The 25,120-nt window shown below is 41.6% G+C and overlaps 1 long non-coding RNA gene across 1 annotated transcript; it reads right to left on the bottom strand.

Annotated features, from left to right (window-relative positions):
* Positions 1–11,950: 11,950 nt before the first annotated feature.
* Positions 11,951–24,763, bottom strand: LOC131543434 (uncharacterized). Its single transcript, XR_009271917.1, has 3 exons — positions 23,179–24,763; positions 22,664–22,747; positions 11,951–15,299 (listed from the first exon to the last, which is right to left on the bottom strand). It is a non-coding gene; the product is annotated as an uncharacterized LOC131543434 (long non-coding RNA).
* Positions 24,764–25,120: the final 357 nt, after the last annotated feature.

Raw genomic sequence — 25,120 nt, 5'->3', positions numbered from 1 at the left:
TTCTTGCTGTGATGAGCAACACTGTGATACAGCCAATCAGAGAAGAGCTCAACATTGAGCCACACTATGATACAGCCAATCAGAGCAGAGCTCATTATTATTCATGACCCTTCCAAATAAGCCAATAACAGACCGTTTCATTCTAGGGAGAAATCCTAGGGTTGTAAATGGACATTTAAAAAATGGATTTTTTGCCCTTACCTAAGCCACATACCTTCTATGTAGATATCAGAGAACAATTTAAAATGTATCAATGCATTCTATGACACCTTTAAACCATCATCGAGTGCTTCTAATAACTTCCGATTGTGATCTATAGTTGATTTTGATTATAATAGGCAGACTCGTATGTCATCAACATCCTTTATTGTTATAAAAATACCATGAGCTGTATACAAAACACATACAGAAAATATATCGTTATGATCATATGTCTATTTGCTTGCATATGTCATGTGTAGCGGCACAAATGTACAACCTGTGCGCAGAATGATGCGCTTGAAGCAACACTGAGTCACAGCACGCAGCGCTACACATAGAAATGTTCAAAGCACAAAGGAAAGATATATTGATGTGTAGTGTATTAAATCTGTGTTATAGTTTGAGCCTTTTCTTTTAACAGTTTTAAATCTCTTTTATTGTGCGCTCTTGAAGAGTTTCATTGTTTTGACTGTAGTAACCGAACATGACACGCAGTTTGAATGCTGAATGGAGGGTGACAGACAGCCGCAGCGCAGTGAAGTTTACATGAACTTGAATTTAGTGACTTAAATACTCATCTGTACCTCACACTGAACTATAGAACAGCTTCAGAACACTTGGAATATAGTGCACAAAACTTTATAATGTTTTGTGCCTTTCGTGGGGCTTAACCCTCTGGGGTCTGAGGGTGTTTTGGGGCCCCAGAGAAGTTTTGACATGCCCTGACATTTGTGCTTTTTTCAGTTGCTTATAAACATTTTAATGGCTAAAGTCTAAAAACACTGTATTCAGCACAAACTGGGCTACAATAATATGTGAGCAGTATGTACGTACGTGATTGTGTTTTTGAGAAAACTACGTTTATTCGTGGTTAGAAATTTTTTTTTAAGTAACTGAAATATGGCCATAAAACACATACAGAAGATTTCTTCACAAGACTTTTGAGAACTGGATCTTGTAGCCTAGAATTTTTGCTTCAAAATTATCTGAAAATAATCTAACTCACTCATTCAGAGAAAACTATATATTGATTTAAATTTTCGAAGTCACTTTTTGAGTAGAAAGGGTCTATGCGAGAGAGCATGAACTATCCTGGATAATGCTGTGACTCACAGCTGAGAAGACAAAGGCCCGCATAATGAGCTCCATAATGAGCCATTGAGTCAGGTGTGTGACTGAGAGCGAATTGCTACAAGACAAAATGTGAGGAAAAAAGAAATGTGTATACATATAACTATCACATAAAATAACTTGAGATTCACTTGCGAGTGCAGTTAAACAGTTTATTAGGAACAAACAAACAAATAAACAACAGAAGAGTCAAGACATCGTGGGTGCAATATACAAAACAGTGGCAGGAAACTGGAACCCAGGAAAACGGGAGACAGCAGAAACTGCATGAGAAAACACAAAACAGACATGAGCAACACAATGAACGGACAAAGACGAAGCAAACATGGTGACAATACATACACTACCAGTCAAATTATTTAAACAGTAAGATTTGTAATGTTTTTTTTTCTTTTTTAAGAAGTGTCTTCAGCTCACCAAGCCTGCATTTATTTTATCCAAAGTACAGCAAAAACAGTACATTATATTTATTATAATACAGGTGCTGGTCATATAATTAGAAATCATCAAAAAGTTGATTTATTTCACTAATTCCAATCAAAAAGTGAAACTTGTATATTATATTCATTCATTACACACAGACTGATATATTTCAAATGTTTATTTCTTTTAATTTTGATGATTATAACTGACAACTAAGGAAAATCCCAAATTCAGTATCTCAGAAAATTAGAATATTTACATTTGAGTTTCAATTAATGACCATCCCTACAGTATAAATTCCGGGTATCGTCTCGGTTACGTATGTAACCCTCGTTCCCTGAAGGAGGGAATGGAGACGTAACGTCAGTGTGACTGACTAATGGGATCTCGCCCGAGAGCCCAATCACCTTTGAGTGTTAACAAAACAAGCCAATGACAGTTGGCGTGCGTGTTTCGCCACGCGCACCCCGCCCCGCAGTGCGGGTATAAAGGTAGAGCGAACGCACATCAGTTTTTCGCTGAGGAGCCGAGACTGTGTGCCCCGGCCGTACAGCGGTGGTACAGCAACTGTGGCGACGGGACGTTACGTCTCCGTTCCCTACTTCAGGGAACGAGGGTTACATACGTAACCTCAGAGGAATTTGCCAAGGAGGGGCTGTCGCGAGGAGCATCAGTTCGGGGAACCAAGTCCGATTGGGCCAGTAAGGCACCACCAAGAGGACCTGCTCCTCGTCCTCCCTGACCTTGCACAGTGTCTGTGTGAGAAGGCTCACTGGGGGAAACGCATATTTGCGTAGGCCCCGAGGCCAGCTGTATGCCAGCGCATCCGTGCGAGGGTCCCCTCGGACAGGAGTAAAAAGCTGGCAATGGTGCGTGTCTGGGAGGCAAACAGGTCTACCTGAGCGTCCCAGGCGTCTCAAATCAGCTAGACTGTCTCGGGGTGGAGTCGCCATTCTCCCGGAAGGGCGGGCTGACATGAAAGCTCGTCGGCTGCACGCCTGGGACATGAACGGCGCGAAGCGACCTCACATGCTTCTGACTCCAAAGGAGGAGATGGCGGGCGAGTTGCGACAAGCGACGGGAGCGTAGACCACCCTGGTGGTTGATGTACGCAACGGTCTCAGTGTTGTCCGTACGGACCAGTACATGCTTGTCGTGTAGCAGCGATTTGAAGCAGCGCAGAGCAAGCCATACTGCTAGCAACTCGAGGCAGTTGATATGCCACTGCAGTCGGGGCCCTGTCCAGAGCCCCGCAGCTGCGTGCCCATTGCACATGGCACCGCAGCCCATGACAGAGGCATCTGTTGATACAACAACGTGCCTGGACACTTGCACTAGGGGCACTCCTGCCCGAAGAAAGGCAAGGTCTGAACACGGGCTGAAGGTCTGACGGCAGGACGGGGTGACAGAGACCCGGTACGTGCCGCATCGCCATGCCCATCTCGGGACCCGGTCGTGAAGCCAACGCTGAAGCGGTCTCATATGAAGCAACCCGAGCGGCGTGACAGCGGCTGCGGATGCCATATGCCCCAGGAGCCTCTGAAACTGTTTCAGTGGAACCGCCCTCTTGCGCTGGAAAGACTCCAGGCAATTCAGCATCGACTGAGCACGCTCTACTGAGAGACGTGCTGTGAGGTTGACCGAGTCCAACTCCATGCCGAGAAAAGAGATCCTCTGCACAGGGGAGAGTTTGCTCTTTTCCCAGTTGACCCGAAGCCCCAACCGGCTGAGGCGACTTGTTCCTGTGTTCGCACAACAGCCCTCGAGACTGGGCCAGTATGAGCCAGTCGTCGAGGTAGTTGAGAACGCGAATGCCTGCTTCCCTTAATGGAACAAGGGCTGCCTCCACGACCTTGGTAAAGACACAAGGCGACAGGGATAGCCCGAAGGGGAGGACCTTGTACTGATATGCTCGCCCTTCGAACGCAAAACGGAGAAACGGTCTGTGTCGAGGGAGGATCGAGACATGAAAGTACGCGTCCTTCAGGTCGATCGCTGCGAACCAATCGAGCGGACGGATGCACTGAAAAATGCGTTTCTGCGTCAACATCCTGAACGGGAGCTTGTGAAGGGCCCGGTTCAGAACACGCAGGTCCAAGATTGGTCGTAACCCACCGCCTTTCTTGGGTACGATGAAGTAGGGGCTGTAGAACCCTGACTTCATCTCGGCTGGAGGGACCGCGACTTCTGCACGCAAGACAGGAGCATCTTTGTTCAACAAAGAGGTGAACCGAACACCTCTGAACTTGGGAGGACGCCGGGCGAACTGAATCGCGTAGCCGAGTCTGATGGTTCTCAGGAGCCAGCGAGACGGCCTGGGGAGCGATAACCAGGCCCCCAGAGACCGTACAAGCGGGACCAGGGGAGCCACCGACGTACCCGCAGTGGGGCAGCGAAATGGAGCACAGGGACCCGACTCGGAAGGCAGTGCAGAGTGGGGTCTGAGTGCGCGGTGCAACATTTACCTGGCTCCATGGTTGGGCAGGGGGCGCGGGAGAAGGCATCGCGTCCTCGGACCGGACCCTGCTGCCCGCTGGCGAAAGGAGAGGGTGTAGAGACTGTGTCTCGTGCACCGCCATCCTGGCCCTTTTGGGACCCAGAGAAAAAGGAAACTGCTCTTTTCTTGAGGTTTTGGGTACCACTGGCTGGGGAGCCAGTGGTGGAACAAAATAAAAAGGGAACAAAAGATTCTCCACCCGGCCCTCCTCCGGGGGAAGGAGTGGTGCGGTCACCATCTCCTGAAGAGCAGGATCCAGAGACTCCGGCGGCCAGCTCCACGCTGCGGCCGTTGTGAAGGCTGCTGCTGGGGCCAAGCTGGAGCGGAGGTGGAGGCCGCAGGAGGGCGCCCTCGGCGACGAGCAGACGGAGGGGCTGCAGCCGGCGGCTGGGTGGAGACAGCAGCAGACCGCCGGGGCAGGATATGACGAACGCCTCCGTCTGCTTCTGTGCGGCAGAGAACTGTTGGGCAAAGCCCTCCACCGCTTCGCCGAATAGGCCGGCCTGGGAGATCGGGGAGTCCAAGAAGCGATACTTGTCAGACTCCCTCATATCTGCCAAGGTCAGCCATAGATGGCGCTCCTGGACCACCAATGTGGACATCGTCTGACCCAGGGCCCGCGCCGTGACTTTCGTCGCCCTTAGGGCGAGGTCCGTCGCTGTGCGCAGTTCCTGCAGCACACCTGGTCAGCACCACCCTCGTGCAACTGCTTCAACGCCTTGGCCTTGTGGACTTGCAGGAGGGCCATGGCGTGCAGGGCGGAAGCGGCCTGTCCAGCAGCACTGTAAGCCTTGGCCGTCAAAGCGGACGAGAACTTACAGGCCCTGGACGGAAGGCATGGATTACCCCTCCAGGCGGCGGCGCCTTGTGGGCAGAGCTGCATGGCAATAGCGTGCTCGACTGGGGGGGATCTCCACATACCCTTGGGCCGCCCCACCGTCAAGGGTGGTGAGGGCGGAGGAGGGGCCAGGTCTGTTTCGGGCAGAAAAAGGTGCCCTCCAAGACCTAGTCACCTCCTGATGCACCTCCGGGAAGAATGGAACCGGAGGCGGCTGCCGGCGCCCGGCCTGCGCCCCCAGGAACCAATCGTCCAGCCTCGAGCGTTCGGGAGAAGGAGGCGGCCTCTAGTGCAGCCCGACGCTCTCAGCGGGCCGGGAAAGCATAGCAGTCAGCTCTGGATCTGACTTGGACAACACCACTCTTCCTAACGGAGGAGGCGCAGCTGAATCATCATCTCCAGAGCCTAGCTCACCCTCCGATGCAGCGATCGACATCCTGTCATCCGCTGGTGCTCTGAACGAGATGCTGGGCCCCGCCCTGACCGGAGATCCCGAGGGCTCGTCCGGGAACACCAGATGGCGCGATGCGCTGGAGGAGTGAGAGGCCCGCGGAGATGCACTCGACGGGGAAGCTCTCACTGTAATCCTCAGGTCACCCTGACCATGAGCCGAAGTAGCCCTCCGAGAACCGGAGGAGCTAGAACGGGGCATGACAAGGGGGATACCCCCCGTTTGACGAGGAGGTATCTGGAGCACAGCATCGCGATGGTCATGTTCCGACAATGAGAACATGACTCATCCACGACCGCTGCTTCAGCGTGCTGAAAGCCCAAGCACGAGACACAGCGATCGTGACCGTCAGATGAAGCCAGGAAACGACCACATCCAGAAACACACGAGCGGGAAGCCATCTTTAAAAAGACGCCCGTCGCTCGTGGAGCTCTTTTAGATATTTTGCTCTTTTAGAAAAAAAAAGAAAACACTCTTTTAGAGAAGCGCTGAAGCACCCAGGGGAGGTCGCGGCGCGACCGCAGAATGACGAGCTGCAGCACGCTGACTTGGCAATGATCCAGAAGACGACCATTGACGCCCTCCACAAAGAAGGTAAGTCACAGAGGGTCATTACTGAAAGGTGTGGCTGTTTACAGAGTGCTGTATCAAAGCATATTAAATGCAAAGTTGACTGGAAGGAAGAATTTGGGTAGGAAAAGGCACACAAGCAACAGGGATGTCCGCAAGCTTGAGAATACTGTCAAGCAAAGCTGATTCAAACACTTGTGAGAGCTTCACAAGGAGTGGACTGAAGCTGGAGTCAGTGCATCAAGAGTCACCACACTCAGACGTCTTCAGGAAAAGGGCTATCAAGCCACTTCTAAACCAGAGACAAGTCAGAAGTGTCTTACCTGGGCTGTGGAGAAAAAGAACTGGACTGTTGCTCAGTGGTCCAAAGTCCTCTTTTCAGATGAAAGTAAATTTTGCATTTAATTTGGAAATCAAGGTCCCAGAGTCTGGAGGAAGAGTGGAGAGGCACAGAATCCATGTTGCTTGAAGTCTAGTGTGAAGTTTCCACAGTCTGTGATGATTTGGGCTGCCATGTCATCTGCTGGTGTTGGTTCACTGTGTTTTCTGAAGTCCACAGTCAACGCAGCCATCTACCAGGAAATTCACTTCATGCTTCCTGCTGCTGACCAACTTTATGGAGATGCAGATTTTATTTTCCAACAGGACTTGGCACCTGCACACAGTGCCAAAGCAACCAGTATCTGGTTTAAGGACCATGGTATACCTGTTCTTAATTGGCCAGCAAACTCGCCTGACCTTAACCCCATAGAAAATCTATGGGGTATTGTGAAGAGGAAGATACGATATGCCAGACCCAACAATGCAGAAGAGCTGAAGGCCACTATCAGAGCAACCTGGGCTCTCATAACACCTGAGCAGTGCCACAGACTGCTCGACTCCATGCCACACCGCATTGCTGCAGTAATTCAGGCAAAAGGAGCCCCAACTAAGTATTGAGTGCTGTACGTGCTCATACTTTTCATGTTCATACTTTTCAGTTGGCCAAGATTTCTAAAAATCCTTTCTTTGTATTGGTCTTAAGTAATATTCTAATTTTCTGAGATACTGAATTTGGGATTTTTCATAGTTGTCAGTTATAATCATCAAAATTAAAAGAAATAAACATTTGAAATATATCAGTCTGTGTGTAACGAATGAATATAATATACAAGTTTCACTTTTTGAATGGAATTAGTGAAATAAATCAACTTTTTGATGATATTCTAATTATATGACCAGCACCTGTATATAGGCCTACATATTGTTACTATTCAAAATAAATAAAGCACCCCCACACACACACACACACACTAAAATTAATAAATAAATTAGTGAATGTTGATAGGCTTATCAGGAGCAACTATATTATTACATTAGCAATCACCAATATTGCCCACGTGATTTTATAACATAGATGCACACATGCTTTGCATGTATTATCATACAATACAAAAACAACATTTTATAACTGAGAAACTAAATTATTATTGTTAAGCTTCTTATAAACATGTTTGAGCAGGTATTTGCAAACAGAGTAGGCTACTTCACAGTAAATACTGTGAAGTAGAAATATACTAAAATACCCGGCCGGGCGGAAGTGCTCGCAGGCGGCCGAGATCGTAAACAAAGGCGGGGAAGCGCGGAGGACTAAGAGCTAAGCTAAGGCTAACACCACACCGGCTCTCTTTACCCAGCATTTTCCTTGCCAATGTACGGTCGCTAGTGAACAAAATGGAGGAGATTCGACTCAGCATCACACACAGCAAGAAACTTTTGAACTGTAACGTCCTAATCTTCACGGAAACCTGGTTAAACAGCGGAATACCGGACACCGCTATTGAGCTAGCGGACGCCACACACTCGGGCGGATAGAACATTAGATGGCTCGGTAAGACCAGAGGTGGTGGATTGTGCATTTACATTAACAAAGCTTGGTGCACAAACTCTGCTATTGTTGGGAGTCATTGTTCAGCTAACCTTGAGTTTCTCATGGTTAAATGTAGACCGTTTATCTACCGCGTGAGTTCACTTCCACCATTATAACTGCAGCCTATATTCCCCGGATGCTGATGCCAAGCTTGCTATGAAAGAACTTCACGCAGCCATCAGTAAACAACAGACTGATCACCCGGAAGTGGCTTTTATTGTTGCAGGTGACTTTAATCACTCAAACTTAAAGTCAGTGCTACCCAAGTTTCACCAGCATGTTTCCTGTCACACCAGAGGAAACAAAACCTTAGACCATGTTTACACAAACATGGCTGGAGCTTACGTTGCGACACCCCTCCCCACCTGGGACAGTCAGATCACCTTTCTTTGTTCCTCACCCCAAATATGCACCCCTCATCAACCGTGTGAAGCCATCAGTGAAGACCATCAAGGTGTGGCCTGCGGGGCAGATTCCACACTCCAGGAAAGGTTTCTACACACAGACTGGAGTATGTTTGCTTCTCAAGCCACCAGTGGCGCTCACACAGACATTGACTCTTACACCTCCTCTGTATTGGATCATATCAATATCACCATTGACAGTGTTACAAACCAGAAACAGATCACCACATATCCAAATCAGAAGCCTTGGATGAACAAGGAAGTGCGACTCCTGTTGAAGTCACGCAACACTGCCTTCAGATCAGGAGATGCACAAGCCTACAGCACATCCAGAGCAAACCTGAAGAGGGGCATCAAAAAGGCCAAGCACTGCTACAAGCTAAAGATAGAGGACACTTTTCCAACTCTGACCCTCGGCGCATGTGGCAGGGCATTCAGGCCATCAGTGACTACAAACCCACCCACTCCACCCCGCAGCCACTGATGTCAACTTCCTGAACGAGCTAAATTACTTTTATGCTCGCTTTGAAAGAGACAACAGAGAAACTGCCACCAAGCTCAATCCCTCAGCTGACCACCCACCAATCATACTCTCCTCCACAGATGTCTGCAAGGCACTGAGCCGGATCAGCGCGCACAAGGCTGCTGGACCAGACAACATCCCTGGTCGTGTTCTCAGGGCATGTGCGGAGCAGCTCGCTGGGGTTTTACAGACATTTTCAACCTGTCTCTTGCCCAAGCAGCCGTACCAACATGCTTTAAATGCACTTCCATTGTGCCAGTGCCAAAACACTCTAGTCCGAGGTGCCCTAATGACTACCGCCCTGTAGCACTCACACCCATCGTCATGAAGTGCTTTGAGCGGCTGGTCCTGGAACACCTAAAAGACTCTCTACCATCCACATTGGACTCACACCAGTTTGCCTACCGTAGCAATAGGAGCACAGAGGACGCAGTTTCCATGGCACTGCACTCTGTGCTCACTCACCTGGACAATAAGAACACTTATGCACGTATGCTGTTTGTTGACTTCAGCTCAGCATTCAACACTGTCATCCCAACCAAGTTAATAGCCAAACTTGGAGACCTGGGCATCAATACCTCAATGTGTAACTGGATTTTGGACTTCCTGACCAACAGACCCCAGAATGTTCGATCAGGATTCACCTGCTCCACATCCATCACACTTAACACTGGTGTACCACAGGACTGTGTGCTAAGCCTGTTTCTCTACTCCCTCTTCACCTCCGACTGCAAGCCTGTGTATGGATCTAATTCCATCGTCAAGTTTGCAGACGACACCACGGTGATTGGCCTCATCAGTAACAACGATGAGACTGCCTATAGGGAGGAGATCCAGCACCTGGCCACATGGTGCACTGAAAATAACCTGCTCCTCAACACCACCAAAACGAAGGAGCTCATCGTGGACTTAAGGAAGGAGTCAAGGGGCACACACGACACCATCCACATCAATGGAATGGCTGTTGAGCGTGTCTCCAGTTTCAAGTTCCTGGGGATCCACATCTCGGCGGACATGTTGTGGAAAACCAACACCTCCAGCCTGGTCAAGAAGGCTCACCAGCGCCTCTTCTTTCTGAGGACACTGAGGAAGAATCAGCTCTCCTCTGCTATCCTGGTGAACTTCTATCGCTGCGCAATAGAAAGCATCCTGACCAACTGTGTCACAGTATGGTATGGGAGCTGCTCTGTTGCGGAGCGCAAGGCACTGCAGCGGGTGGTGAAAACTGCCCAGCGCATCACAGGGACTCCACTACCTGCCATCGAACACATCCAGAGGAAACGCTGTCTGCATCGAGCTCGCAGCATCCTTAAGGACTCCTCTCACCCAGCCCACAGACTGTTTTCTCTCCTGCCCTCCGGTAGGCGTTTCAGGTGCCTCCGGACCAGGACCAGCAGACTAAAGAACAGTTTCTTCCCCAGAGCTGTCTCTTTACTGAACTCTAAACCCCGTTGATCCACTTCCTCATATATTATTAACTCTTCTCTCCTACCTCACATCTGCCTAATTTGCACTACTGAATGTAAATTTTTATTACAGTAACAACTGTTTACTTTTGTATCTTGCACTACCATACCTAAATTGGACTATGCTCATTTGCACTGCCGACTGTTGTTTACATTATCAATGTTTACATTAACATTTTGCACCGTATGTCTAATTGTAATATGCAATCACTTCCACTGCACTTTTACACCTTGTTTATAGTAATAGTCATCTGTATATATATTATATTGATAGTACATATCACCTGTAAATTCTGTTTATAGTAATAGCCATCTGTATATTTATTCACTATACATATTCACCTGTAAATTCTGTTTATATTAATAACCATCTTTCTATATATATTTATACATATATTCAGTACATATCCTTGTCCTGCACTTATTCAACCATTGTATATACTGCACTTGCTGCTATTGCACTTCTGGTTAGACCTAAACTGCATTTCGTTGCCCTGTACCTGTACTTGTGTAATGACAATAAAGTTGAATCTAATCTAAATATTGGTCTAAACTTTCTTAGACATTACTTTTATACCATTGTTTATAGAACATATAACTATCCTCACATCGTGCAACATTTAAATGCAATGAAAGGTTGCCTATCATATTTCAAAATTCAAATTTCGATTTCACACATTTTATTCTGGAGTTATAGTTTGGGAAAAGCATTTCATTCAACTAATGCGTTCAATTTTGTCACAACAACACATTATCGAATGCCAATAAGAAACATTACTTACTCGGTATAAAATATCTCCTCCTCCGCTGGCTCCAGCTGTGCTCGCGTTCGGTTTGTGAGGTAAACAAAGCTTTTTCCTCTCAGCGCCTCTTCTGGGGGTAAATACAAGGCTTTTTCCTCACAGAGTGTTCTTCCAAAACTGAAAAGTATCTGAGATGAAGGCGTTGCTGCTTTGTTTACGGTGGTGTGGGCGTTTACATGCTGCGTGTCTCACGTGGAGATTTTTAATAACAATAGCGCAAGCAGCGCGTGGGCGTGACCTAATTAGAGATAATGAGACCAGACGGAAAAACTGGACCTGCCGTTGGTTTCATATAGATTACTTTATCACAGAATATTTGTTTTCGGTAAGACTTACTTCATTTAAGATTAGACATGCCAAGCTTTCTATAGATATATTTATCATGTCTCTGAGTGAAGTATTTGCTGAGTTACAGTTAATTTTAGTGATGTGTTTCAAAAAGCAGTTCGCGGAGAGAGTGAAGACTGAGAACTAGTGATCGACCGATATAGATTTTTTTATAACCGATACCGATACCAATTATTTGCATGTTTTTGTGCCCGATAACCAATATGCAGAACTGATATTTATTTACTGTTATAAAGTAAATTAAAGACTGTTTAATAGGCTAAAGAGTGAAGAATAATTCACTGGATAATGTTAATTCACTGAATAATATTCTCTGGAATATTGGAATATAACAAACCATTGTATTTTATTGCATTTCTCAACTGGCATGTTATATCAGAATTATTAATAATGTTTTTGTCATTCTAGAATCTAGATTATGAAATGCCTGCTGACAGTGCGGTTTATGCATTTACACGGTACTATAGGCAACTCAAACTGCGATCGATCGCGGAGATAATAAATAATTGGTTTCCATAGAGTTATTTATTTAGATGTTTATTAGCGAAATAATGGTTATATAGTAAATGTTAATATAATTTAGGGTGAATCTTCTTAAAAGTTACATGCGGGTTGCTCCGTGCTGGAGCATTTCCTGAGTATCAACCAGCTGAGTGCACAGCAATATGAAAGCAGCTTCACAAGACTAATGATGAGCATATACAACAGAGAGATAATTAAATTCAGCGCTTTTATTTCCAACATGCGCTCTTTCATGGCTGCATATTATTTAATTCAGGCGAAGTTATGTCTTTATCGGGACAGACTGACGGATTATTTTATGTGAGTCTGTGAGTTCGTCTCTATTTCTTAGAGACAAGCTGCATAAACTAGGCCTACATATCAGGCATTTATGTAAAACATGTAATTTGTGCATTCATGACTGTAATGTTAAATAAAGTTTACTAACTACAGCAAATCAAGTACCTCTGCACTCTGTTGTTGTCTCGTCTCCCCTCAGACTGCTGCAATGGCGATCCTGTGTGCAATTCTCAAAACCCCCACAGGATGGCGCTGTTTATCGGTGAATCCGATATCACAAAACCAATCTCCGATTATGGAAAAATGCTTAAATATCGGGAAAATATCTGTAAATCGATATATCGGTTGATCTCTACTGAGAACGCACCCTGTTTGTTTTCTTTATTATTCAAAAGCACAAAGTTTAGTTGTTATTATGAGTGTATACAAATACAAGTAGACCCCTTACAGATTCAAATGGTGTATTGCTCTTATCTGTACGATCAAAAATGGCAGAGTAATTCAAGCTCATTTCGGCCTTATCAGGAAAATCTGCCTCAAAACACGTATCCGCGTTTGTCGACCCCAGATGGTTAAAGATTTGTTGAAACTAAAGTATCAGATCTATTTGAGAATTAAACTAGCATAAAAAGCATGCATGTAAAAAACACCATTAACACCATTAAACGCCAGACAGGCCTGCTGGGCTTTATTTTTTGGCCGTTTCAATTTTGTATTGTCTTATAGACCAGGTTCCAAGAACGACAAACCCAAAACCAAATAGTTTGCTTAGCAAATGGTGATCATTGTTAATTACATGTTTGGGAATGACTGAGAATGTGATTTATTGAAAGAGGGCACAGGACAAATTAACATTTAAACCAGCAGCGCGTCGCGCGTCACTGTTTGAGTACTGCGCGAGAGCTTGCTAAGCGCGCTATTTTGAGCAATGTAAACACAAATTAGTAATAAAATCTATTTCTGATCATCCGCCATAACGCGGTGGTTATTTACACCTCAAGTCATATGTAAACACTTGTGTTACCACGGCAACGACTGACACATTTGAATTGCATTCCAAAGAGATCAGTTATCAGCCCCGCAGTGGAAAATGAAACCGTATCCGTGCTGACTGGCCCGGATCGGCACGGAAGGGAACGGTTAAGCAAAGATAACCAACCATTCGGCCCGATAGTGGAAAAGCGGCTTATGGTTACTGTGCTAAAACCATGGTTTATTTTGTAGTTACTATGGTTTTACTACAAAAACCATAGTTAAACCATGGTTACTATAAAAAAACCATGGTTCATTTTCATAAGGGATAATATGGCAGATGGGTCCTCCCGTGGATGTCTATCTTGATTAGGGGTGTGCCCGAAGCCGAATACCTTATTCCGAAAGGCACGGATAATGGCTTCAAAAACGAATAACGAATAATTCTGCCCGAATATTCAGCTGAGGCTGCAGCGCAGTCTGGTGTTTGCTAGGTAACAGGTAAGCCAGAGGATCAGCGCGATATTTTACACAAACCTCTAAAGTTGCACAATAATGAGTGTGTGAAGTGAATGAATACATTTTATGAACTAAAAGAACGCAAATCAAACACGTCATTGCTGTTGCCATGCATCTCTCAGAAATCAGAGCTTGGCAAGAGTAATATCAACTAAAATAATACATCATACACGTTCTACTATTTGTGTATATTTAAAAGGCAATGATTTAAACTTTATAGACTATGATATGATACACGAATGAATTAAATAAGCACAGCGCGATCACCAATCAAACAGCCGTGTTGCGCATCTCAGTCTCTCAAAAACCAAACCAGCTCGCTGTCAATAATCAGCTTAGATACAGATACATTTTCTACTAGGCCTACATGTTTGCTTCTTTATCTTTTGCTGGTTTGCATGGCACACACACATTTGTTTAGTGAAGTTCAAAAAAAAAGACTGCTTAAAGAGTTCCGCTGTCATAAAGACTGGTGGATTCAAAGCGCGGAAACAGGAGCGGTTTATTGAAAATCACGTCTAGATATCACAAAGTGAAGGAAGTAGGTTGTGCACCACATCCCAGCTAACATAAGACTAGCGGGCCACTGGCGGCCCACTGGTGGCAGAGTCGGCGGCCCACCGGCGGACGCCACCCGCGGTTCACAGGCGTTTTGCTCATCGTTTTTCAAGCGGACCACCAGCGGCAGCCTCCGCTTTTCCGTAACTACTATAGTAACTACAAACTTCACCATGGTTTCAAAAACTATGGTTACCACAGTTTTACTCCAGCATTACTAAAATATTACTTTAGTAGAACCACGATATCAAAACCTTAGTTTGAGAAAAACTAAAAAACCCTGATTACTAGTTATGATTACTAGTTTTGCCATAGTAAAAACATGGTTAACTGTTGTAAGGGTACACTGCTTTTCACAATCAAAGCAGCTTTAGAAAATTTCAAGGTTTCAAAAAAAAAATCCTATCAACAGCCTGAGGTGACTGACTCAATGGGGAGCATCTTCTGGCAACAAATTAATGTCTATATGTCAATAACTCTAAGATAATACAAGTTATGTGTTCAAAGTCATGTTCAGTTAAGCAGACAAACATTAAAGGGTAAGTTTGGTGAATTTAAATCCACTTTATACTGCCACAATGTCTGTAATATGTAAATAAACAATATTCGGATAATGCAAAATATTATTTGGCTGACAAATAAATAGGTATATCTCATGGAACTCAGAGAAAGATTAAACATTGTTCGTTCACATATATTCATAGTAACAATACAAAGTGGGTTGAAAATCACTCAGCGTATGCTTTAAGGCAATACATAACATTTGTCAGGTTGGTATGTTCATCTGTAGTTGCCATCATCTGGGGTCTTCATGAGTGTTGCCATCATCTGAAGTCACCACAAGTGAGGCTAGATCCAAGCTGTAGTAACACTGGGATGGGAAACCTGAGAGATAGAAACAGGAAAACAAAAGAAGATTTAGCATAGATGCTGTTCATATTATTTCAGGCAAAAGATGATCACGTGCATTTATTACTAGAGTACAAGGTTATGAGTTGTTATGTGAACGCTTGGCTAAAAGATGGTTTTTAATCCAGATTTAAACAGAGAGAGTGTGTCTGAGCCTCAAACATTATCAGAAGGCTATTTGAGAGTTTAAGAGTAAAATGCGAAAAAGCTCTGCCTCCTTTACTGGACTTTGATATTCTGGGTACTATACTGGGTACTTTGTGACATTATTTAGCTTACTTAGCTATAATTTGGTTAAATCGCAATCTGATTTTATTGTATATCCCTTAGTAAGCATATATTTTGTCCTCAGTATTCAAGGAACAGACACAGTCTACACTCTAAAAAGTAGTTTTATAGTCCATTCAAATAAAATGTTTTAGTTGGTCAAACATTTAGAGGACTACAACAAGTTATGTCAATTCAAATTTAACCATTTACTCCATGTGTTTGTTACCTCAACTAAGATTTGGTCATCATAAGAAATTGCGGGGGAACTAAAACATATATTTTTATAGTTTAACAAAATTATTAACTGGTGTTTATCAATCACTAAAAACACACAATTTACAACACATAATAGCCATTATTTAATAAGAATCTCCATTTATAACATTTGTCATACAGACTAAACATACAGGCTTAAAGATAAAAAGTCACCTACATCTTGGATGGCCTAAGGGTCAGTAAATTAACAGCAAATTTTCTTTTTTGGGTGAACTATCCCTTTAAAGCTCCAGCTGACAAACATTACATCTGTAATACAACTGCAAAATTCAGTTTAAACTTTAATGAACTAAGAAAAACCTAAACAAGCTAAACAAAATGTTAGCAAACAAACATTTACAAATATTACTACTGTTCACAATTACATCTTTAAAATGAGGCAGAAGTCACAAAAATAAAAAATGAACCAGGTGTTACAGTAGGGCTGGGCGGTATATCGAGTTTCAAGTCAAGTTCAAGTCAAGTTTGTACGATATATCGATATATTCTTTTTAAGCGATACGGTATGAAGCAATACCGTTAATATCAATATAAGTAGTTTGATACGATCTGAAAAAAATATCTAGGGAGGACACAGACTGAACTGCTGCGGAGAAAGTGCATAATACAATTTGTTCTACATGTATCAGGCTATATATGAAGGGCTTTAAAAAAAATCGTAAGATATAGTAGCCTATAGTTTATAGTTTCAGTTTAAAGCGGCTCTGACAGAAAGGCTGTGTGTGCCGCTGACAGAGACGTGCTGTTTTACTTAACGCATAACTTACATTTCACAGGTATATTCTCCATCTGTAAATGTTAGAAAGCCATGGAAATATTTCCATTTTGCAGTCAGAAGTGCGTGAGCTTTTGCTTTGCAATTTTCCGCTCATAAGCGTAAATCCCGGGGGGGACAGGACCCCCCCTATCTGAGGCTTGTCCCCCCTAAAAATATAATTACAAGTGACTCTGTGTATTGAAAATAATATAATGGACATATACTTAAAATAACTGTGTGACTAGTAAAACAAAATAAACGCAAAAAAACGTTTTAAGTTCAGAAATGTTTTGATTCCCCCCTCCCTTTCCTCACAGTGGTTTGGTCCACTGCCTGCTTTCCTTCTTTACCGATACACACACACGAGTCCGGCGGGAGAGAGCAAGTTAGTTATGTGTAAGTAGGCTGTCAAGGCTATTTTATTCTCTTTTAAACATCGGGTGAAATGATTCTTTCTCTTTAATACAGATGATGCTGGATCATTAATAAATTAGTCATTACAAAAAAATTATGACATCCGATGTATTTTCTATGAGCGATTATAAGTTTGACAAGCTTAATACCGTAGCTTGTCACCCACTACAACTAACACTGCGATAAGCCTGTGTGTGAACTGATATTAGGCTAATATTGTAGACCTATGTGTTGGGTTTCGTTCAATATGATGTTAAGTGGCAGATCAGTGGGTTTAATGCGGTTGAATTAATGCGAAAGAGACGTACTAGGTTTCAGACGAAACCTAAAATATGGATGAAGCAAAATAATAATTATAATATGATCGCGTGGTGAACCATGAACTCATATTTAAACACGGTCTCCATGCTATGTACACATGCTGTGTACACATATCGATCCTTATAAGTACAATTTTGGCTGTATTATTTGTGTCCCCTTCAAAAATTGCTCTTGAGAAATTTTACGTTTATTGTCCCCCCCTACTGTGAGATGAAATTTACGCCCCTGCTAAACTTCACAGACCATTTAGAACGAGGGCCGCCACGCGCATGCGCGCCAAACAGATGGAGTGCAATGAAATAGGAGCGCAATAACTCTGACTAAACTATACATTTTGCTGAAATATTTGTAGTTGGAAAATAAATGTGACATATGTAGAATTTTAAACCGATAAGCAAGTGTATTTGTATGATAGCACAAACTGTAAAGTGTAATGGGGTAATCAAAATAGCCTTTTTACTCAATTAGTCTGTGCTTTTTTATTATTTTCAATTTTAGTTTAGTAAATTTAACTTCTGCTTTAAAAGCATTATTTTTGTTTTTAGATTGCAATGTTACAATGTTAGAATGTAATGTGATTTTAACCCTTTTTGCACATAATATATGTCTTCATGCTTACATTCACTTTATTTGTTTAAAGGGGTGGTTTACTGCGATTTCACTTTTTTCATTTAAAATAGTGTGTAATGTTGCTGTTGGTGCATGAACAGTATCTGCAAAGTTGCTGCGCTGAAGGTTCAACGTAAGCGGAGATATCGTCTTTTAAAAATCAGGAAGTTTAATGCCTACAAAAACGACTCCTATGGGACTACAACGAGATACTTCCCGGGTTGCATACGTAAAAAACCCATCAAACCCCTCCCTCCGAAACATGCAAAAAAGGGGGCAAGGCCATGTTCTGCGGCTTTGTCGAAGAGGAAGAGTTATAGTGGAGAGTTGTAGTCATGCCGTCGAAACGGTGTTATTTTCACCCAGCTGTCAGGTCTTCTGTGTTCGGGCTTCCTACGGACGCTGTAGTTCGTCAGCAATGGTTAAAATTTATGTTTGATCATGTTCCTGACAATTACAATCATAATTTAGCTCTCTGTGCTGCGCATTTTACGGAAGACATCTTCGAGAATCTACACGAATTCAATGCCGGATTCACACAGACACTATTACTAAAACATGGAGCGGTTCCAACTTTAAAACCAGAGGCAGCAGTTGTTGGGCCACAACCTGTAAGTAAGATTTCATAATTTTAAATGTATTTGCATGTATAATTTCAGACGTAATGTTTTAGTTTTATCAAGGACGTAAACAAATGCCAACGCTGGCTTTAGTAGCCAGTTAGTTAAATGCTATTTCGTGTGTCTATGACAAACGCAGCATAAACATTTTGGACCCGAATTTGTAATTATGTACTAATTTTGTAAATGTATTTTCCATGTATACTTTATGACGTAATTTTTCGATTTGATCAAGAACGTAAACACATGCCAACGCTGTTTGGTTATAGTGGCCAGTTAGTTCGATGCTATTTTGTGTGTATAAGACAAACGTGTACAAACTTCAAAAATTGATATGTAATCACAACAGCAAACTTCCATTCAGAAACATTTGTAAGAGCCGTGCTTGCGGAAGTTCTGCTTGACTCTCTTCATTACCGCTTTCTGGGTCTAATTCTGGCTCAAACTGATACGGCAACATTGACACCATTATTTACATTTGACCGGAGCACATGCAGCTGTCGCCCGTGAAGGTAATGGGCGTGAAGTTTCCGGACAATGTGCAGTACACAGTTTAGCCAATCACAACACACCGGCCCAGCTGACCAATCTGAGCCCACTGCCTGTTTCTGAGGGAGTGGTTTATAGAATCAGGAAGTCAACCGGTCGTTCAAATGACAGAGGAGAAAGCGGCTTACAATAAAGGTGAAATATATGAAAAATAAGGCGTTTTTTAACAAACGAAACACAAAGACATGTTATATTGCACCCCATAAACACAATCAAGCAAAGAAAAAAAGCAGTAAACCACCCCTTTAATCCAAATACAAAATACCGAGATATATACCGTATACCGCACATCAGCCAAAAAATACAGAGATATGAATTTTTGCTCATATCGCCCAGCCCTATGTTACAGTATATAAAATCAAGTCAAGTCACCTTTATTTATAATGCACTTTATACAATACTGATCGTGTCAAAGCAGCTTTACAGTCAAACAGGAAAATAGTTTGTTAATAATGCAAGAGGACATTAACAAGTCATTTTTCCAGTTAAAGTCAGTTCATTGATGATTCAGTGAAATCATCATTCAGTTCAGCTCTCTTCCAATAGTGTCTATGCAATCAGCCAAGCGTCCCCAAATAAGCAAGCCAAAGGCGACAGCAGCAAGGACTCAAAACTCCATCAGTGACAGAAACTGAGTAGAAAACCTTGGGAGAAACCAGGCTCAGTCGAGGGGCAGTTCTGCTCTGGCCAGACGAAACCAGCATGGCGTGGTTTAATTCCTGCACAGGTCAGATTGAGCAGAGGACTTGTCTGGTTCTCGTGGTCTTGTCCAGATGGCCAACGAGGTCTTCACTGGGGATCTGTCTCTGGAGCTCATCTAGTTGACATGGTCTCCGCTGACATTCAGGGCTGTAGAGGTCGTCTCTAGGTGCTGATCCACCATCTGATCTGGATCTGGGTGGCTATGGTGACCTCAGAATAAGAATGAAACAGACTAATATTAGCGTAGATGCCACTGAGAACAATAAAGCACATTTTAATTGTAGTAAATACTCTAAACATTTACACACATTACCTGGAATGAAAACAATAAACTCCTAGTCTTGAAAGTACACAATATGTAGTTGCAGTGGAGCAGTCTGGTGTTTGGTGCCTTGCAAGAACTGACTGGGTTGCATCTGAAATCTTGCAGTGATGACAAAGCACCAATGAAACCTTTGGCCACACCCTGATGGAGAAAGAAAAGTACATTTTAAGTTAAAAAAAATTAAATGATGCCTTTTAAATCACTTACAATGTATCAATATCAGTTAATTTGTGATGAAACAGAAGTTGAAACCATTTTTTTTTTTTTTGTGGCATAAATCCATCCATTGCACAACAGGGAGCATTGATGCTGACTGGATTTGTAATAGAACATGTACATTTCATATTATAGGGCTAAGTTACCTTAAATAGCATAAAATTATATCATAATATAACGGTACTGCCTGTTGTTGATAAATACCAATGGTGACGTTTTACAAATTGATTGATCAGTTGTCCCAGTGTTTACTGAATCTAGTGATTCACTAACCTAGAACTGACTAGAACAATCCATTCAGTTGTTCATTTTCGTTCGGAACGACAAACTTCTCTTATGAAGCGCCATTCACGAGACAAGAATTAATTATAGTAACACAGCTTTTGACATTGTGTTTTATGGATTAAACAAGGTGAGAGCACGTTCCCTTAACTTAAACTTCCCTCAGACATAACGTATCATACAACGCTTATTCAATGTTTTTATTTATGTTGTCCGCTTGTGTATAAATATATACATTTTAAATAAAACATTTACACCTTTATAATATACGTTTTTATAAATGCAGTATAACGTTAAGTACAAAGATTTATTCAGTGCCACTTGACTTACTTGATGCCTGAACTTGACATACGTCTTATATCCACTTTTCTTCAGATATACAACTCATAAAACACTTTCTAAATGTCCACTCAAAAAAATTGAATATGTTGCATGATTTTCTCGTTAAATTTAGTCTAAAAAAATAACATTCATTTAGTGCAACTCACCTGACTCGGGAACTTGACAAGATGGCGGCGCTGTTTCTCCTGCGAAGTCACTCAGGCTCGTGCACGTGCGGAATGATCTCAGTGTTGGCTGGATTTGTTTTTATTAGTTTAGTCAACATTTAGCATTCTGAATGTTGACTGGATTTGAAAATAACCATTCATTTCATATTTTTTAAATATACTTGTGCAGACTTAATATGTCTTCTCAACTACGCACAAGCAATAAAAAGAGTTCAACTTAAATATTTGTTAACACTTTATTTTGATAGTCCACTTTAGACATTCTACTAGCAGTAAGTAACTTTGCAACTACACGTCAACTAGCAGTCATTAAGAGTATTAGTAGACTCTCTGCTTAATAACTTCTAACACTTTATTTTGATGGGTCTACAACATACAACATACTGACTATGAGAAACTTTACAAATATGTCAACTTATTCTACTAACCCTAAACCTACCCGACTGAGAGTTAGTAGACATGTAGTTGCAAATTAATGAGAATTACTTGACACGTAGTTACAAAGTTACTTATAGTTAGTAGAATGTCTAAAGTGGACTATCAAAATAAAGTGTAACCAAATATTTTTGCCCTTTCAGCATTTTGTTAATTGGATTTTATGTACATATGCCGCAGTATTATTGAAGTGGGAGGAACATCATAACTAATTTACACAACCGTTAAAAAGTCTGGGGTCAGTAGGATTTTTACATGTTTGAAAGAAGTCTCTTATACTCACAACTCAAAAAACAGTTAAAACAATAACATTGTGAAATGATATTACAATTCAAGACAACTGTTTTTTTTTTTTTTAATTATTTGAATATGTTAAAATTGTAATGTATTGCTGTGATCAAAGCTGAATTTAACATCATTACTCCAGTCTTCAGTGTCACATGATCCTTCAAAAATAAATCTGATTTGCTGCTCAAGAAACATTTCTGATTATTAACAATATTAAAAAAAAAGATGTGCTGATAAAACATTTTAGTGTAAACTTTTTTCTTTTTTTTCAGGATTCATTGTTAAATAGACTCCAGACCTTTAAATGGTATTGTACAATACTGTTCAAAAGTTTGCAGTCAGTGAGGTTTTTTAATAAATTCATTTTTATTCAGCAAGGATGCATTAAATTGATGAGAAGTGAGAGTAAATATTTTTGTTTCAAATAAACACTGTTCATTTTAAACTTTGTTCATTAAGGAATCCTGAATAATACACGCAAAACACAAAACTAAATATGAATCAGGAATATTTCCTGAGCAGCAAATCAGCATATTAGAATGATTTCTGAATGATCATCAAGTAAAACTGAAGAGTAATGATGCTGAAAATTAATATTTGATCACAGAAATAAAATACATTTTAACATCACTCACTCATGTTTGGATGTCAAAACCTTCTTAAAATAACTTTAATAAACAATTGTAAAAGATGCATGGTGATATGCATTTTGTCACTACATATTTGCATATATGAAGTGATTTAAAGAGCTTTCTCATGCAGCTTACCTATGTTTGCCACATCTCTGTCAGCAGCTTCCTTCAGAAATTTAGATATCTTGGAGCTTCTCTTCTGTTGTAGAAGTGTTACTCCTGAAACCACAGAACAATTTTTATCAATAATTGCTTGCCATTAAATATCAAATCACGTTTTAACTCGATTCAGTTAATACATGCTCCTTTAAGTGACGTCACCGATTAACAGTAAAGTTACAGCACATATTTTAGGCTAAATAAATTAGTCTAATTCCAATAACCCATTGACAAAACCTTTACAAAGCTATTCAAATCTCCCAACTACACATAAATATGTGATGAAAAGTCAAAACTTTGATAAATCAGAGCTCAATATACAGAGTTAGCATACATCGTCTGAAAACAGTTGAGATGCTAACGGACTTTTTCGAAGACACTAAACCGTCTTTATGAAGTAAATATTCAACAGAAGCGTATCAGTTACAAGAAAGAAAAGTGTCAGGAACAGTTGTATGTAATATTTGTGTGATTTTAAGGACTAAACTCACCTGAAAACGGTGAAAACAGCAGCGAGAGACGCAGTGTTGCAGCTGTCAGTTTGAGAGTTGCAGCCTCGTTTCCATGGTAACTCCCTCGCTGCAGCGTTTGAATGATGAAACTCATAGCGCGCGTCCATCAAAACACGTCACACATCATTTAAATAAACATTATATAGAACATAAACAACAACAATAAAAAAGATTTAATTTTGAATTTTAATCGTTTTGTAGTTATATGACCCATTCATACATAGGTGTAAACTGCAACCGGCATGTGATAGTGGGACAAAGTAGCACTTTTATTTTTATTTCATTTTTATAGATTTTTTTTTTTTTTTTTTTTGCTTTTTTTTTAATTAGATTTTGTATTGTTGTTTTTAAGATCATTCAAACTATTTATTTCATTTAAAAATGTGCTTGCAGTTTTTATACTAAACTTTTGTTAATAATTATAACTCACTATTTTTATTCAGTGCTTCAGATTCCTTCTAACTGTAAAAATGTAATGTAAAACATAAATGTAATATATTAACAAAGATGTCATGTAAGAGCTCAGTAGAAACACGGGACAGAACGCTTGCCACTGGTGCACCGACGGAGGCCCAGCCGCGGCAAACCGCTGGTGGCGTGCCACCCAAAAAACGCGATAGCTGGAGAGAATCAGCCTCAATCAGACACACCCACACGCACACACACAAACAGAGCTAGGATGAGACCGTGAGCCCATGAACCGTGACTTCCGCGTAATGAAAAAAATGTGCCTTGAATTAATTCAGTCCTATTCAGATGATTACTAAACGTTTGTCATGAAAGATTATGATCAATTTATTTTTTAGAAATTAATTTTATATTTTAGAACACTGAATAGGGCAAATAGTCGAAAAACAAATATTTTTCCATATTTTTTCCCAAAGTTTTCCAGACCTGCAAGATCGGTTTTAACTGGGCAGGAGCCAAAGGAAATCATAAACCTCCAAAATGACAACGCAGAACAAATGTGTATAGCCTAAAATCTTTAAATGAAATAAGCGCAAATAAAATAGCAGTATTTCACTTGCCTTTTTCCATGCATTTCCTGGAAATTACTTAAATCAATTTCCATGTTTCTAAACTGCATACGAACCCTACTGTTTTAATTAGAAGATACTTAAATATTTTTTTATCGGATCACGAAAGGTCCCCAAAATGGTACTTCAACTCGCATTCCCCGAGGCACAACCGCACTACATCTTGAAGCACTGATCGGCTCCGACTGTTTGAAGATATTTAAATAAATGTTATAATATAAATATATATATATTTTAGTTAAACACGGCATATTTGTTCTGTAAAACCATAGACATAACGGTCTTATCAAGTATAACTGTACGAAGTTCCGGTTCAGCTCCGCCCACTTCAAGGTTTTAGGTGTGTTCGACTTCATGCGGCGCCATGAGAACCGATCGGCGGCTGACTTGAAGCAGTGCATGCCGGTTAGAAAATTTGTCCGACTTGAACCAGCGCCGACGCCACGTCACTGTCACATGTGGCATCAAAGTACCGCGATAGCGTTTCGAGAGCAGCCGGCTGACTCAGCCGCTGCAGTTTCTCCAGAGCGACTGCGGGAGCACTGATGACGACACAACTGTTTCATGATTGGCCAAATTCACCACATGACAACAATGACCTGTGTTTCTAACATCTTCAATTCCAATACAGTTCACAAATCTTATTTTACTAGGAAAATATCACAATCGTGTGAAAACAATGGAAGCTAAGCCAAACTTTGAACAATTTATAAAAAGAGATTAAACAAATGGTGGGTCATTCTACAGAAACGTCCACTTTTGGTATGGCAAAATGTCTTAAAATTATTATTTTTTTTTTTACATTTAAACTTAGACCACATTATTAGATTACCTTTTGACTTTATGAATACATATAAATGACAGCTTAATTATTATTTTTTTTA

Source organism: Onychostoma macrolepis, chromosome 01, assembly GCF_012432095.1.
Source record: "Onychostoma macrolepis isolate SWU-2019 chromosome 01, ASM1243209v1, whole genome shotgun sequence".
Classification (NCBI taxonomy): domain Eukaryota; kingdom Metazoa; phylum Chordata; class Actinopteri; order Cypriniformes; family Cyprinidae; genus Onychostoma; species Onychostoma macrolepis.
This window is presented reverse-complemented; position numbering and strand designations above follow the sequence as displayed.